This window comes from Terrapene carolina, unplaced genomic scaffold (genome assembly GCF_002925995.2).
Source record: "Terrapene carolina triunguis isolate 2854851 unplaced genomic scaffold, T_m_triunguis-2.0 Scaffold58, whole genome shotgun sequence".
NCBI lineage: Eukaryota > Metazoa > Chordata > Testudines > Emydidae > Terrapene > Terrapene triunguis.
In genome coordinates, this window is record NW_020664409.1 from 17,611,957 (window position 1) to 17,624,392 (window position 12,436).

At 46.3% G+C, this 12,436-nt stretch overlaps 1 protein-coding gene across 1 annotated transcript in view; it reads left to right on the forward strand.

Annotated features, from left to right (window-relative positions):
- The first annotated feature begins 2,933 nt into the window (after positions 1-2,933).
- The window catches only part of FBXO15 (F-box protein 15), a 51,683-nt gene continuing 42,180 nt past the window's right edge, over positions 2,934-12,436 (forward strand). The window contains exon 1 of the mRNA XM_024212089.1: positions 2,934-3,030. The gene's annotated coding sequence lies outside the window, so the exon portion shown is untranslated. The remainder of the gene's footprint in view (positions 3,031-12,436) is intronic.

A 12,436-nucleotide genomic window follows, 5' to 3' on the forward strand; every position in this document is an offset into this window, starting at 1 on the left:
CCCATCAATGCTTGCAGACTATTGCTGGACAGTGACAAGAGATGCTCCATTTAATGAATACAAGAGACAAGCCAAGAAGCGCCGAGTAGACACTGAATAGGACTAAACTATGTACAGAATAGTTTTTTGCCTTTTGTTTCATAATAAATTTTATTTATATAACCCTTTTGCTGATTTTTAAAGTGTTACATAAACAGGACAGGTGAAATATTATCATGTAAAGCAACCATAAACACATGAAAAGACCTAGGTTTACAATTTATGATTAAAACTCTACTATCTACACAATATACATAGACATAAAATGTAAAAACTTAAATATCTTAGAAACAGTAGCCAATCAGTTGTTTTAATTGTCATATTTGAATTCAGCACATCCAAATACATAATAAATAGCACATTTTATCTCTGAAGCAGACGACTTCTCAAAAATTGTAGACCAGTGTTGATCCCTACTGTTATATTCTTATTAGAGCATGGAATTACTATCCATAAAGATTCTATGGAACATGTGGATTCATTTAAGATTTTTACTTCATTTCATTCTACATTTTCTTTCACACATAGTGCCAATCCCTCCCCACAACCTGTTCTGTCCTTCTGATATATTTTGTACCCTGGAATGATTGTGTCCCATTGATTGTCCCCACTCCACCAGGTTTCTGTGATGTCTATTATATCACTATCCTCCTTTAACACGAGGCACTCTAGTTCACCCAGCTTATTATTTAGACTTCTAGCATTTGTGTACAAGCACTTTAAAAACTTGTCACTGTTTATTTGTCTGCCCTTTTCTGATGTGTCAGATTCTTTTTCATGTGAATGTTTCTCGTCTGATCTGGCTCATACTTTATCCTCTTCCATCCTCTGCTCCTGACTAGAACCTAGAGAATCTCTATCAAGAGACTCTCCTCTAAGAGAAGTCTCTGTCCGATCCACGTGCTCCGCTGCAGCCATCGGCTTTCCCTCATCTTTTAGTTTAAAAGCTGCTCTGCAACCTTTTTAATGTTAAGTGCCAGCAGTCTGGTTCCACTTTGGTTTAGGTGGAGCCCATCCTTCCTGTATAGGCTCCCCCTATCCCAAAAGTTTCCCCAGTTCCTAATAAATCTAAACCTCTCCTCTCTACACTATCGTCTCATCCATGCATTGAGACTCTGAAGCTCTGCCTGCCTACCTGGCTCTGCCCGTGGAACTGGAAGCATTTCTAAGAATGTCACCATAGCGGTCCTGGATTTCAGTCTCTTTCCTAGCAGCCTAAATTTAACCAGGACGTCTCTCCTACCCTTCCCTGTGTCATTGGTACCTACATGTACCACGACCACCGGCTCCACCCCAGCACTACACATAAGTCTATCTAGATGCTTCGAGAGATCCGCAACCTTCGCACCAGGCAGGCAAGTCACCATACGGTTCTCCCGCGTCATCACAAATCCAGCTATCTATGTTTCTAATGATCGAATCTCCCATTACTAACACCTGCCTTTTCCTAATGACTGGAGTTCCCTCCCCCGGAGAAGTAACCTCAGTGTGAGAGGATACCTCAACATCATCTGGAAGGAGGGTCCCAACTATGGGAAGGTTTCCCTCTGCTTCCATTGACTGCTCTCCTTCCCTGAGCCTTTCATCCTCCTTAACAGCGCAGGGGCTGTCTGACCGGAGGTGGGACAAATCTACAGTGTCCCGGAAAGCCTCATCAACATACCTCTCTGCCTCCCTTAGCTCCTCCAGTTCTGCCACCCTGGCCTCCAAAGCCCGTACTCGATCTGAGGGACAGGAGCTCTTTGCACCGAATGCACACATATGCCACCTGCCCACAGGGCAAGTAATCATACATGCTGCACTCAGTGCAATACACTGGATAGCCCCCAATCTGCTGCTGGGCTTCTGCCTGCATTCTCTCCTACAGCTACCTAGGCTAATGATAGGGTTTTTGTTTAAATCAAGAAGATTTGATTATAGTTTAGGCTAAAGGTTTTAAAGAATGGCAAGTGTACCTCACCCCCTTCCCACTCCCCATCCAAACTCCCTCTTGAAACTCCCTGTTAGCGGCCCCTGGTTTGATGCAGCAGCCTCTGCAGACAAGCTTTCAGCGATGAAAATGGCAAAAATGAGTCGACCATTATTAATCCCATATTCTTCTTTCCAAAAATTTATCCATTGCACTGAATCTGCTCCAAAGGGATGACAGGAAAGAGGGGGAAACTGGTGTGTGTGTAGGACAATGTGGGGTGTTGTAGGGAGAGGGAGCTGGGCTGTCCGTGCATATGCAGGTGAATATGGGGTGCAGATGGGAAACTGGTGGTTTTGCTGCTGTGGAAAATGGAGGATAGGAAGGAGGAGGAAATGAGGGAGCATAAGCAGGGGAGCATAGAGATGCCTGAGGCAGTGGGCATTTGGGAGAAGCAACGGTGGGAGCACTGAACTGGGTTCTGGAGCAGAGGGCTATAAACTAGGGGAATGTGCTTATCTTTTTGTTGCCCACTATGGGGGTGGCTGAATCCAGGGATGTTTTAGGGTGCGGTTGGGGGTGAAGCTGCTCTGCACTGAACTGCAACCCTTACAGAGTGTGGGGCTCATTACCAGATAGAACCCTAGACTGGGACCTTCTCTGGGCTGAAATGTGTTGTGTGCGTGAGGGGCAGCTGAACGCCTGTAACCAGGATGTGTGGAAGAGCCAGGCCCTTCAATGGGCTGCAGTCAGTAACTTCAGGCTGGGGAGAGGCCGCAGCGGCCCCGTCGGCTGCAGCCACCCCCTGCCCAACTCCAACTCCGCCCTCGCGCCGCGGCTGCCCGTGCAAGGCCAGGCAGAGGCAACCGGGCCGCTTGGAACGCTGGTCCGGGGCGTTCGGGTTCCGGTGTCACTATGGCGACCGGACGCGGCTGGATCGTGCAGCAGCACAGCCTCGGGCTGGCGTGGGCAGCGGCTGCTCCCCGGCACCTGGCGCCGCCCGCCCTCACCAGCCGGAGCCCCCCGACTTCCGCGGCTCCTCCTCCAGACCCGGACCGCGGCAGCTTCGCCGTGCGGCTCAGGTAACCGCCCTCCTTTCCTGCTGGTTCCCCCGGGCTGAGCGGGACTCGGGTTCCCTCAGCACCGTTGCCAGGTGGACTGGGCGCAGAGCCGAGTCACGCGAGTCCCTCTACCTCCTCCAGACGCTGTGTTTAATTGTGCTGTGGTGCCCATGCAGTCAGGCCTGCTCCCGATCTTCCCCCTGGCCGAGGTTGCTCCTGGGAGCCTTGACTCGGAACCCTAATGATGGCGTCCCGCTATTGCACTAGTGCGCACAGTGCAAAGGGAAGGAGAGCTGCAAAGTCTGCTGTGAGTGGCACCTTGTAGATCTGCTTCTCCTATGGGCAGAGCTTGGGAAAGCGTGGCCCCTTTTTATTTCTCCCCAGTCGGGTCAGTGCCTCTCACTGGGGAGTGTGACCTGATCAGAGTCCCTGTTCCCAGGTATCAGAGGGGTAGCCTTGTTAGTCTGAATCTGTAGAAAGCAACAGAGGGTCCTGTGGCACCTTTAAGACTAACAGAAGTATTGGGAGCATAAGCTTTTGTGGGTAAGAACCTCACTTCTTCAGATGCAAGTAATGGAAATCTCCAGAGGCAGGTATAAATCAGTGTGGAGATAACGAGGTTAGTTCAATCAGGGAGGGTGAGGTGCTCTGCTAGCAGTAGAGGTGTGAACACCAAGGGAGGAGAAACTGCTTCTGTAGTTGGATAGCCATTCACAGTCTTTGTTTAATCCTGATCTGATGGTGTCAAATTTGCAAATGAACTGGAGCTCAGCAGTTTCTCTTTGGAGTCTGGTCCTGAAGTTTTTTTGCTGTAGGATGGCTACCTTAACATCTGCTATTGTGTGGCCAGGGAGGTTAAAGTGTTCTCCTACAGGTTTTTGTATATTGCCATTCCTGATATCTGACTTGTGTCCATTTATCCTCTTGTGTAGTGACTGTCCAGTTTGGCCAATGTACATAGCAGAGGGGCATTGCTGGCACATGATGGCATATATAACATTGGTGGACGTGCAGGTGAATGAGCCGGTGATATTGTAGCTGATCTGGTTAGGTCCTGTGATAGTGCTGCTGGTGTAGATATGTGGGCAGAGTTGGCATCGAGGTTTGTTGCATGGGTTGGTTCCTGAGTTAGAGTTGTTATGGTGCGGTGCGTGGTTGCTGGTGAGAATATGCTTAAGGTTGGCAGGTTGTCTGTGGGCGAGGACTGGCCTGCCTCCCAAGGTCTGTGAAAGTGAGGGATCATTGTCCAGGATGGGTTGTAGATCACTGATGATGCGTTGGAGAGGTTTAAGCTGCAGGCTGTAGGTGATGGCCAGTGGAGTTCTGTTGGTTTCTTTTTTGGGCCTGTCTTGTAGCAGGAGGCTTCTGGGTACACGTCTGGCTCTGTTGATTTGTTCCTTTATTTCCTTGTGTGGGTATCGTAGTTTAGAGAATGCTTGGTGAAGATCTTGTAGGTGTCTAAGGGGTTGGAGCAGATGCGGTTGTACCTCAGTGCTTGGCTGTAGACGATGGATCGTGTGGTGTGTCCGGGGTTGAAGCTGGAGGCATGAAGGTAGGCATAGCGGTCGGTGGGTTTTCGGTATAGGGTGGTGTTAACCTGGCCATTGCTTATTTGTACTGTGGTGTCCAGGAAGTGGACCTCCCATGTAGATTGGTCCAGGCTGAGGTTGATGGTGGGGTGGAAGCTGTTGAAATCATGGTGGAATTCTTCCAGGGTCTCCTTCCCATGGGTCCAGATGATGAAGATGTCATCAATGTAGCGTAGGTAGAGAAGGGGTGTGAGTGGACGAGAGCTGAGGAAGCGTTGTTCCAGGTCAGCCATAAAGATGTTGGCATATTGTGGGGCCATGCGGGTGCCCATAGCGGTGCCACTGGTCTGGTCTGTTCCCAGGGTTTGTCTGCTGCAGTCACCTGCTGCATAGTTTGGACCCATTACTGCAACTGCATAGAAAAGTTTCGGGGAAGTAAGTGCATGAGAGGGACTCCAATAGGATGACAATGGAGAACAATCTCAAAAGGAGAACAGTGCCCTTCTTATTTCTCCTCTCAGTCATTGTGACACTGACTGTACTGCTTCAGAACCCTAGTATGTCATGCATTGGTCTTGCTGCCCATGTTGTACCTCGGGCCATTTTGAAACCAAAACTTCATCAGGGGTTAGGACACCACAGGTCAGTCAATGAGAGATAGGCAGCAGTGGTTAATCAATCTTTAGTGAAAAGGCTTTTTAGAAGGGAATAAAGGAGGAAGCTAGATATGGTATTTTTGGGTCTGGTAGTCTAAGATTTGTAAAACTAGCCCTAGAAGTGTGAAGTAAAATTGCTGGATCTTGTGGTTTCATCATGAATCTCTCAATATATGCTGTTTTCTTAAAGGTCCTAGCTCCTAGAGTCATGCAATTATGTGAACATTTCTAGTTTCCAGCCATAATTGGTGTGTAGAAAAGCTTGAAAACATGAACTTTAAAGGCTCAAAAACAGAAGCAAATAAACGTCTTCCATAGTCCCCATCCAAAAGTAATTTTAAAAATTTGATGATTTGGGAAGGCCTGACTTGTGATTTTTTATCCCTTGGGGCTAGTAATACAAGTGAAGAAACTGTACTGGCAGCTGCTAGTCACTGTTGGGAATCATTGTCTTTTTTCATGTTAGTCAGTCAAAACTATCTTGGTTGGTACCAGTATCTGCAGTATTTGAGAATCCAATCCTTGCAGGACTGGGCCTTAATATTGCAAGTCTCATTGACTCATAGACTTTAAGGTAAGAAGGGACCATCGTGATCATCTAGTGATGCTCTCCTGCACAAGTCAAGCCTCTCTTCTCATGTGTTCAAATCTTTCTGGAATATTCTCTCTCAAAGGTGGCATTTTTCATGTTTGTTCGTGGCACAAAGATATTTTGTTTGTTTTTTGTTTGAAAGCTTGAGCAAAATTCTGTGAACTGTTTTTGGGTTATGGAGAATGAAACTCTCTTTTTCTATTAAAGAAGATTTCTAACACCATTCTCATAAATGCCTGTGGGAAAAATGGCAGAAGTTTGAAACTTGGCATGGATTTTGTGCTCAGAGAAGATGTACTTTTGTCTGGTTTGATTTAACAAAATATGGCTATTTGAAAATTTCATGCTGAAATTATGACATATTTATTTAAAGTCTTTTCTATGGCACTAATTACTGTAGCATCTGAGCGCCTCACAAACAATTATTATTTTTTCCTATCTCAAGGGAGTATTGCAAAGATGATATTATTATCCCTATTTTGCAGATGGGGAAACAGAATCATAGAGGGCCATAAGGGTATGTGACACTTCAGTTGTGAAAGTGATCTTGAATAAAATGTATGGGGAATAAAGTGTCTTGAACCTTGTGTAGTTATTTACATGTAAAGTAGTTGTAAAAAGCTAACAAATCAAAATTCTCCACTCCTACTGTCGGAGGTGTTTAATTTAGAAGGGGTGTAAAGGACTAAAGAAGGTGAAAGGCCAAGCAGATTGCAAAAAAGATGTATTCACTTAACATAGAGAATATATTGTTATTTCTAATTTAAATATGTATTTGATGTAATTCTCTCCTTCCTGCTTCCCAAAATTGCAGTTTTCCATTACAGGCAAATGTAGGTCCAAGAAAGCTGTCCACATGGAAAGCCAAGGCAGTGTAATCAAACCATTTTTGAAGCAGGTTCAGGATGACTGCTGCTGGTCACATAAGTGTTGCTAAGGCACACCTCAGCTTCTCTGTGGTTGGGGTGCTATCTTAGATGGGACATTGTAGTCAAGGGGGCCTCCAGAATAGGCATTTATAGTTTCATATTAAATTGGTGAGTAAGGGTATGTCTACACCCAGCCGCTAGTTCGGCGGCTGGCAATCGAAGTTCTGGGTTCGACTTATCGCATCTTGTCTAGACGCGATAAGTCGAACCAGGAAGTGATCGCCGTCGACTGCGGTACTCCAGCTAGACGAGAGGAATACCGCGGAGTCGACGGGGGAGCCTGCCTGCCACGTGTGGACCAAGGTAAGTTCGAACTAAGGTACTTAGTTATTCACGTAGTTGAAGTTGCGTACCTTAGTTCGATTTGGGGGTTTAGTGTAGACCAAGCCTAAGAAAGGGAGTAAAGTACATTCTAAAAGGTCAAATATAAATAATATGAAGTGGGGAAGGGATTGTGAGGTTATGTCCAATTAGTTTAATTAATTTATATTGGAAAAACAGAAGAGGATCTGGGTCGGGTAAGGGTATGGGGTAGGACTTCAATCTTCTCTGGCCCTGAAGGACCTTATTCCAGGTCTGGGTGGTGAGAACTTTGGATGGAATACCTCTAAATGAAAACCCAGGGTGTTGTAGGAAGTGGTATTGGTGATTTAGTAGGTGATACTTGAGAGAGAGTTGCCTTTGAACAAAAGGCATCAGAAGTGGTTACTTGGCTGCTAGAGGTGCCATTCTTGGATGAGATATAAAACTGAAGTCGTGCCCTCTTATTGCATCAGAAATTCAACATGGAAAACAGCCCAGTTTTAACTGTGGTGCCCACCCCATGGTCCTCCTCCACTGTTTCATTATCTATTCCTCCCCCGCCTCTTCCACTGCCACTTTAAGCATATACAATTTTCCACATTGAAAACTATCCAAGTTTAATTGTGATGTCTCCAGGCTGCCGAGCCAGTTTAAATGCATACATGCAGGTTCTGTGCTGCAGATATAAAGATATTATCCCTCCCACACAATGTAACTGTTGTACTGCATGCGACAGGAGCCTCAGGCAAGACCAGTTCAAACAAATTTGGGCCTCCCCCCGCAAAACAAATAACAACCCAAAACCAAACAAACAAAATCACCACCACACCATGAGGAACTTCCAAAAAGGTAACTTGATAAAGGCCTTTGTCTGCCAGGCTTGAGATTTGATGAGTGACTTTCTCCCTCCACCTGCCCAGACTCTTATGCCACACAAATTGCATAGGTTTGAGTTCCAGGGGCTGAAGAAAAAGAGAATACGTACTGTGTTCAGAACTTTTGCAGAGTTTGTGGAGAGAGCTGGGGTTAGAGCAGATGGAGGTTTCCTGTTAAACAGAAAGTGTGGAAAACACTGCAAGTTTGGCAGAATTATTTGAACCAGCCATGATCTCTGGTGTCATACTATGGACTTTGCGATCTACTTTTGCTCAGTGTAGCACTATTTTGTTTGTTTATTTCTTCCCTTCACCCAAGATAAAAAGGGTCACTGTTATGGTTTGGTGGCTAGCCTAACATTTGACTTTTTTTTTTTTTTATTGTGAACTCTCCTATGTTGTCTTGGCCATACTTGTAAATAATATTTTATTTGTAGTTAGAACATAAGAACATAAGAATGGCCATACTGGGTCAGACCAAAGGTCCATCTAGCCCAGTATCTTGTCTTCCAACAGTGGCCTATGCCAGGTGCCCCAGAGGAAATGAACAGAACAGGTAATCATCAAGTGATCCATCCTGTCGCCCATACCCAGCTTCTGGCAAACAGAGGCTAGGGACACCATCCCTGTCCATCTTGGCTAATAGTGAACTTATCCAGTTCTTTTTTGAATCCTGTTATTGTCTTGGCCTTCACAACATCCTCTGACAAAGAGTTCCACAGGCTGACTGTGCGTTGTGTGAAAAAATACTTCCTTTTTTTGTTTTAAACCTGCTGCCTATTAATTTCATTTGGTGACTCCTAGTTCTTGTGTTATGAGAAGACTTCCTTATTTACTTTCTCCACACCAGTCATGATTTTATAGACCTCAATCATATCCTCCCCTAGTCATCTCTTTTCCAAGCTAAAAAGTCCCAATCTTATTAATCTTTCCTCATACGGCAACCGTTCCATACCCCTAATCATTTTTGTTGCCCTTTTCTGAACCTTTTCCAATTCCAATATATCTTTTTTGAGATGGGGCAACCACATCTGCACGCAGTATTCAAGTTGTGGGTGTACCATGGATTTATATAGAGGCAATATGATATTTTCTGTCTTATTATCTATCCCTTTCTTAATGATTCCCAACATTCTGTTCACTTTTTTGACTGCCGCTGCACATTGAGTGGATGTTTTCAGAGAACTACCCACAATGACTCCAAGATCTCTTTCTTGAGTGGTAGGGAACAGCCAATTTAGACCCCATTGTTTTATATGTATAGTTGGGATTATGTTTTCCAATGTGCATTATTTTGCATTTATCAACATTGAATTTCATCTGCTATTTTGTTGCCCAGTCACTCAGTTTTGAGAGATCTTTTTGTAGCTCTTCGCAGTCTGCCTGGGACTTAACTATCTTGAGCAATTTTGTATCATCTGCAAATTTTGCCTCCTCACTGTTTACCCCTTTTTCCAGATCATTTATGAATATATTGACAAGGACTGGAACCAGTACAGACTCCTGACCATTTGTTCCTACCCTTTATTTCCTATCTTTTAACCAGTTACCAGTCCATGAGAGGACCTTCCCTCTTATCCCATGACAGCTTACTTTGCTTAAGAGCCCTTGGTGAGGGACCTTGTCAAAGGCTTTCTGAAAATCTAAGTACACTGCATCCACTGGGTCCCCCTTGTCCACATGCTTGTTGACCCCCTCAAAGAATTCTAGTAGATTGGTGAGGCATGATTTCCCTTTACAAATACCATGTTGACTCTTCCCCAATAAATTATGTTCATTTATGTGTCTGACAGTTTTGTTCTTTACTATAGTTTCAACCAGTTTGCCCAGTACAGAAGTCAGGCTTACTGGCTGACTGGTTGTCTAGCAGGCTTCCTGCTTCTGATGTACTTAAATTTTTTTTTGCTATTACTTTTTGAGTCTTTGGCTAGCTGTTTTTCAAATTCTTTTTTGGCCTTTCTAAGTAGTTGAGTACTTAATGTTGTTAAGTTACATTCCTAAATAGATAAGGGTATGTCTACACTAGGAAATTAGGTCGAATTTATAGAAGTCGATCTTTAGAAAGTGATTTTATACAGTCGATCGTGTATATCCCCCCCTAAGCGCAGTAGGTCGACGGAGTGCGTCCTCAATACTGTGGCTAGCATCGACTCACAGAGTGGTGCACTGTGGGTAGATATCCCACAGTTCCCGCGGTCTCCACTGCCCCTTGGAATTCTGGATTAAGCTCCCAATGCCTGATGGGGCAAAAACATTGTCGCGGGTGGTTTTGGGTACATGCCGTCAGTCGCCCCTCCCTCCATGAAAGCAACGGCAGTCAATCGTTTCGTGCCTTTTTTCCATGCAGACGCCATACCACGGCAAGCATGGTGCCCGCTCAGCTCAGTTCACTGTCACCGCTTTTGTTGTGTCCTGGGTGCTGCTGGCAGCAGATGGTGCAGTAGGTCTGCAAACCATCATCATCCACCGCTTCCGCTGCAATTCTGCTCTCCTGCTGTTGTAAATGAGCTCAGTCTCAACTGAGTAAATGATGACTGAGCTCAATAGAGTAAATGAGCTCAGTCATCCACCGCTTCCGCTGCAACTCTGCTCTCCTGGTGCCATGAATCCACCTCTCGTCGTTCGGTATAAATATCTATTCTCGTGGCATCCGTCGTCATCCACCGATTCCACTGCAACTCTGCTCTCCTGCTCTCCTGCATACCACGGCAAGCATGGAGCCTGCTCAGCTCACCGCTGCTGTTGTGAGCATTGTAAACACCTCATGCATTATCCTGCAGTATGTGCAGAACCAGAACCTGCAAAAGCAGGCGAGGAGGCAACGACAGTGCGATCACGATAGTGTTGAGGACATGGACACAGACTTCTCTCAAAGCATGGGCCCTGGCAATTTGGACATCATGGTGGTAATGGGGCAGGTTCATGCCGTGGAATGCTGATTCTGGGCCCAGGAAACAAGCACAGACTGGTGGGACTGCATAGTGTTGCAGGTCTGGGATGATTCCCAGTGGCTGCGAAACTTTCGCATGCGTAAGGGCACTTTCATGGAACTTTGTGACTTGCTTTCCCCTGCCCTGAAGTGCAAGAATACCAAGATGAGAGCAGCCCTCACAGTTGAGAAGCGAGTGGCGATAGCCCTCTGGAAGCTTGCAATGCCAGACAGCTACCGGTCAGTCGGGAATCAATTTGGAGTGGGTAAATCTACTGTGGGGGCTGCTGTGATCCAAGTAGCCAACGCAATCACTGAGCTGCTACTATGAAGGATAGTGACTCTGGGAAATGTGCAGGTCATAGTGGATGGCTTTGCTGCAATGGGATTCCCTAACTGTGGTGTGGCGATAGATGGAACCCATATCCCTATCTTGGGACTGGACCACCTTGGCAACCAGTACATAAACCGCAAGGGGTACTTTTCAATGGTGCTGCAAGCACTGGTGGATCGCAAGGGACGTTTCACCGACATCAACGTGGGATGGCTGGGAAAGGTACATGACGCTTGCATTTTCAGGAACTCTGGTCTGTTTGAACAGCTGCAGGAAGGGACTTACTTCCCAGACCAGAAAATAACTGTTGGGGACGTTGAAATGCCTATAGTTATCCTTGGGAACCCAGCCTACCCCTTAATGCCATGGCTCATGAAGCCATACACAGGCACCCTGGACAGTAGTAAGGAGCTGTTCAGCTATAGGCTGAGCAAGTGCAGAATGGTGGTAGAATGTGCATTTGGATGTTTAAAAGCGTGGTGGCGCAGTTTACGGACTCGGTTAGACCTCAGCAAAACCAATATTCCAGTTGTTATTGCCGCTTGCTGTGTGCTCCACAATATCTGTGAGAGTAAGGGGGAGATGTTTATGGCAGGGTGGGAGGTTGAGGCAAATCGCCTGGCTGCTGATTACGCGCAGCTAGACACCAGGGCGATTAGAAGAGCACAGCAGGGCACGCTGCACATCAGAGAAGCTTTGAAAACCAGTTTCATGACTGGCCAGGCTACGGTGTGACAGTTCTGTTTGTTTCTCCTTGATGAAAACCCGCCCCCTTGTTTTACTCTACTTCCCTCAACTGCCCTCCCCGCTTCGATCACCGCTTGCAGAGGCAATAAAGTCATTATTGTTTCAAAATCATGCATTCTTTATTAATTCATCGCACAAATAGGGAGATAACTGCCAAGGTAGCCCGGGAGGGGTGGGGGAGGAGGGAAGCACCGGGCAGGGTGGTGGATGAGGGGAGGAGGGAAGGACAAGGCCACACTGCACTTCAAAACTTATTGAATGCTAGCCTTCTGTTGCTTGGGCAGTCCTCTGGGGTGGAGTGGTTGAGTGCCTGGACTCCCCCCTCCCCCCCCGCATTCTTGGGCGTCTGGGTGAGTAGGATATGGAACTTGGGGAGGAGGGCAGGCGGTTACACAGGGGCAGCAGCGGCTGTCTGTGCTTCTGCTGCCTTTCCTGCAGCTCCACCAGACGTCGGAGCATATCAGTTTGATCCCCCAGTAGCCTCAGCATTGCATCCTGTCTCTGCTCATCGCGCTGATGCCATCTCTCATCTT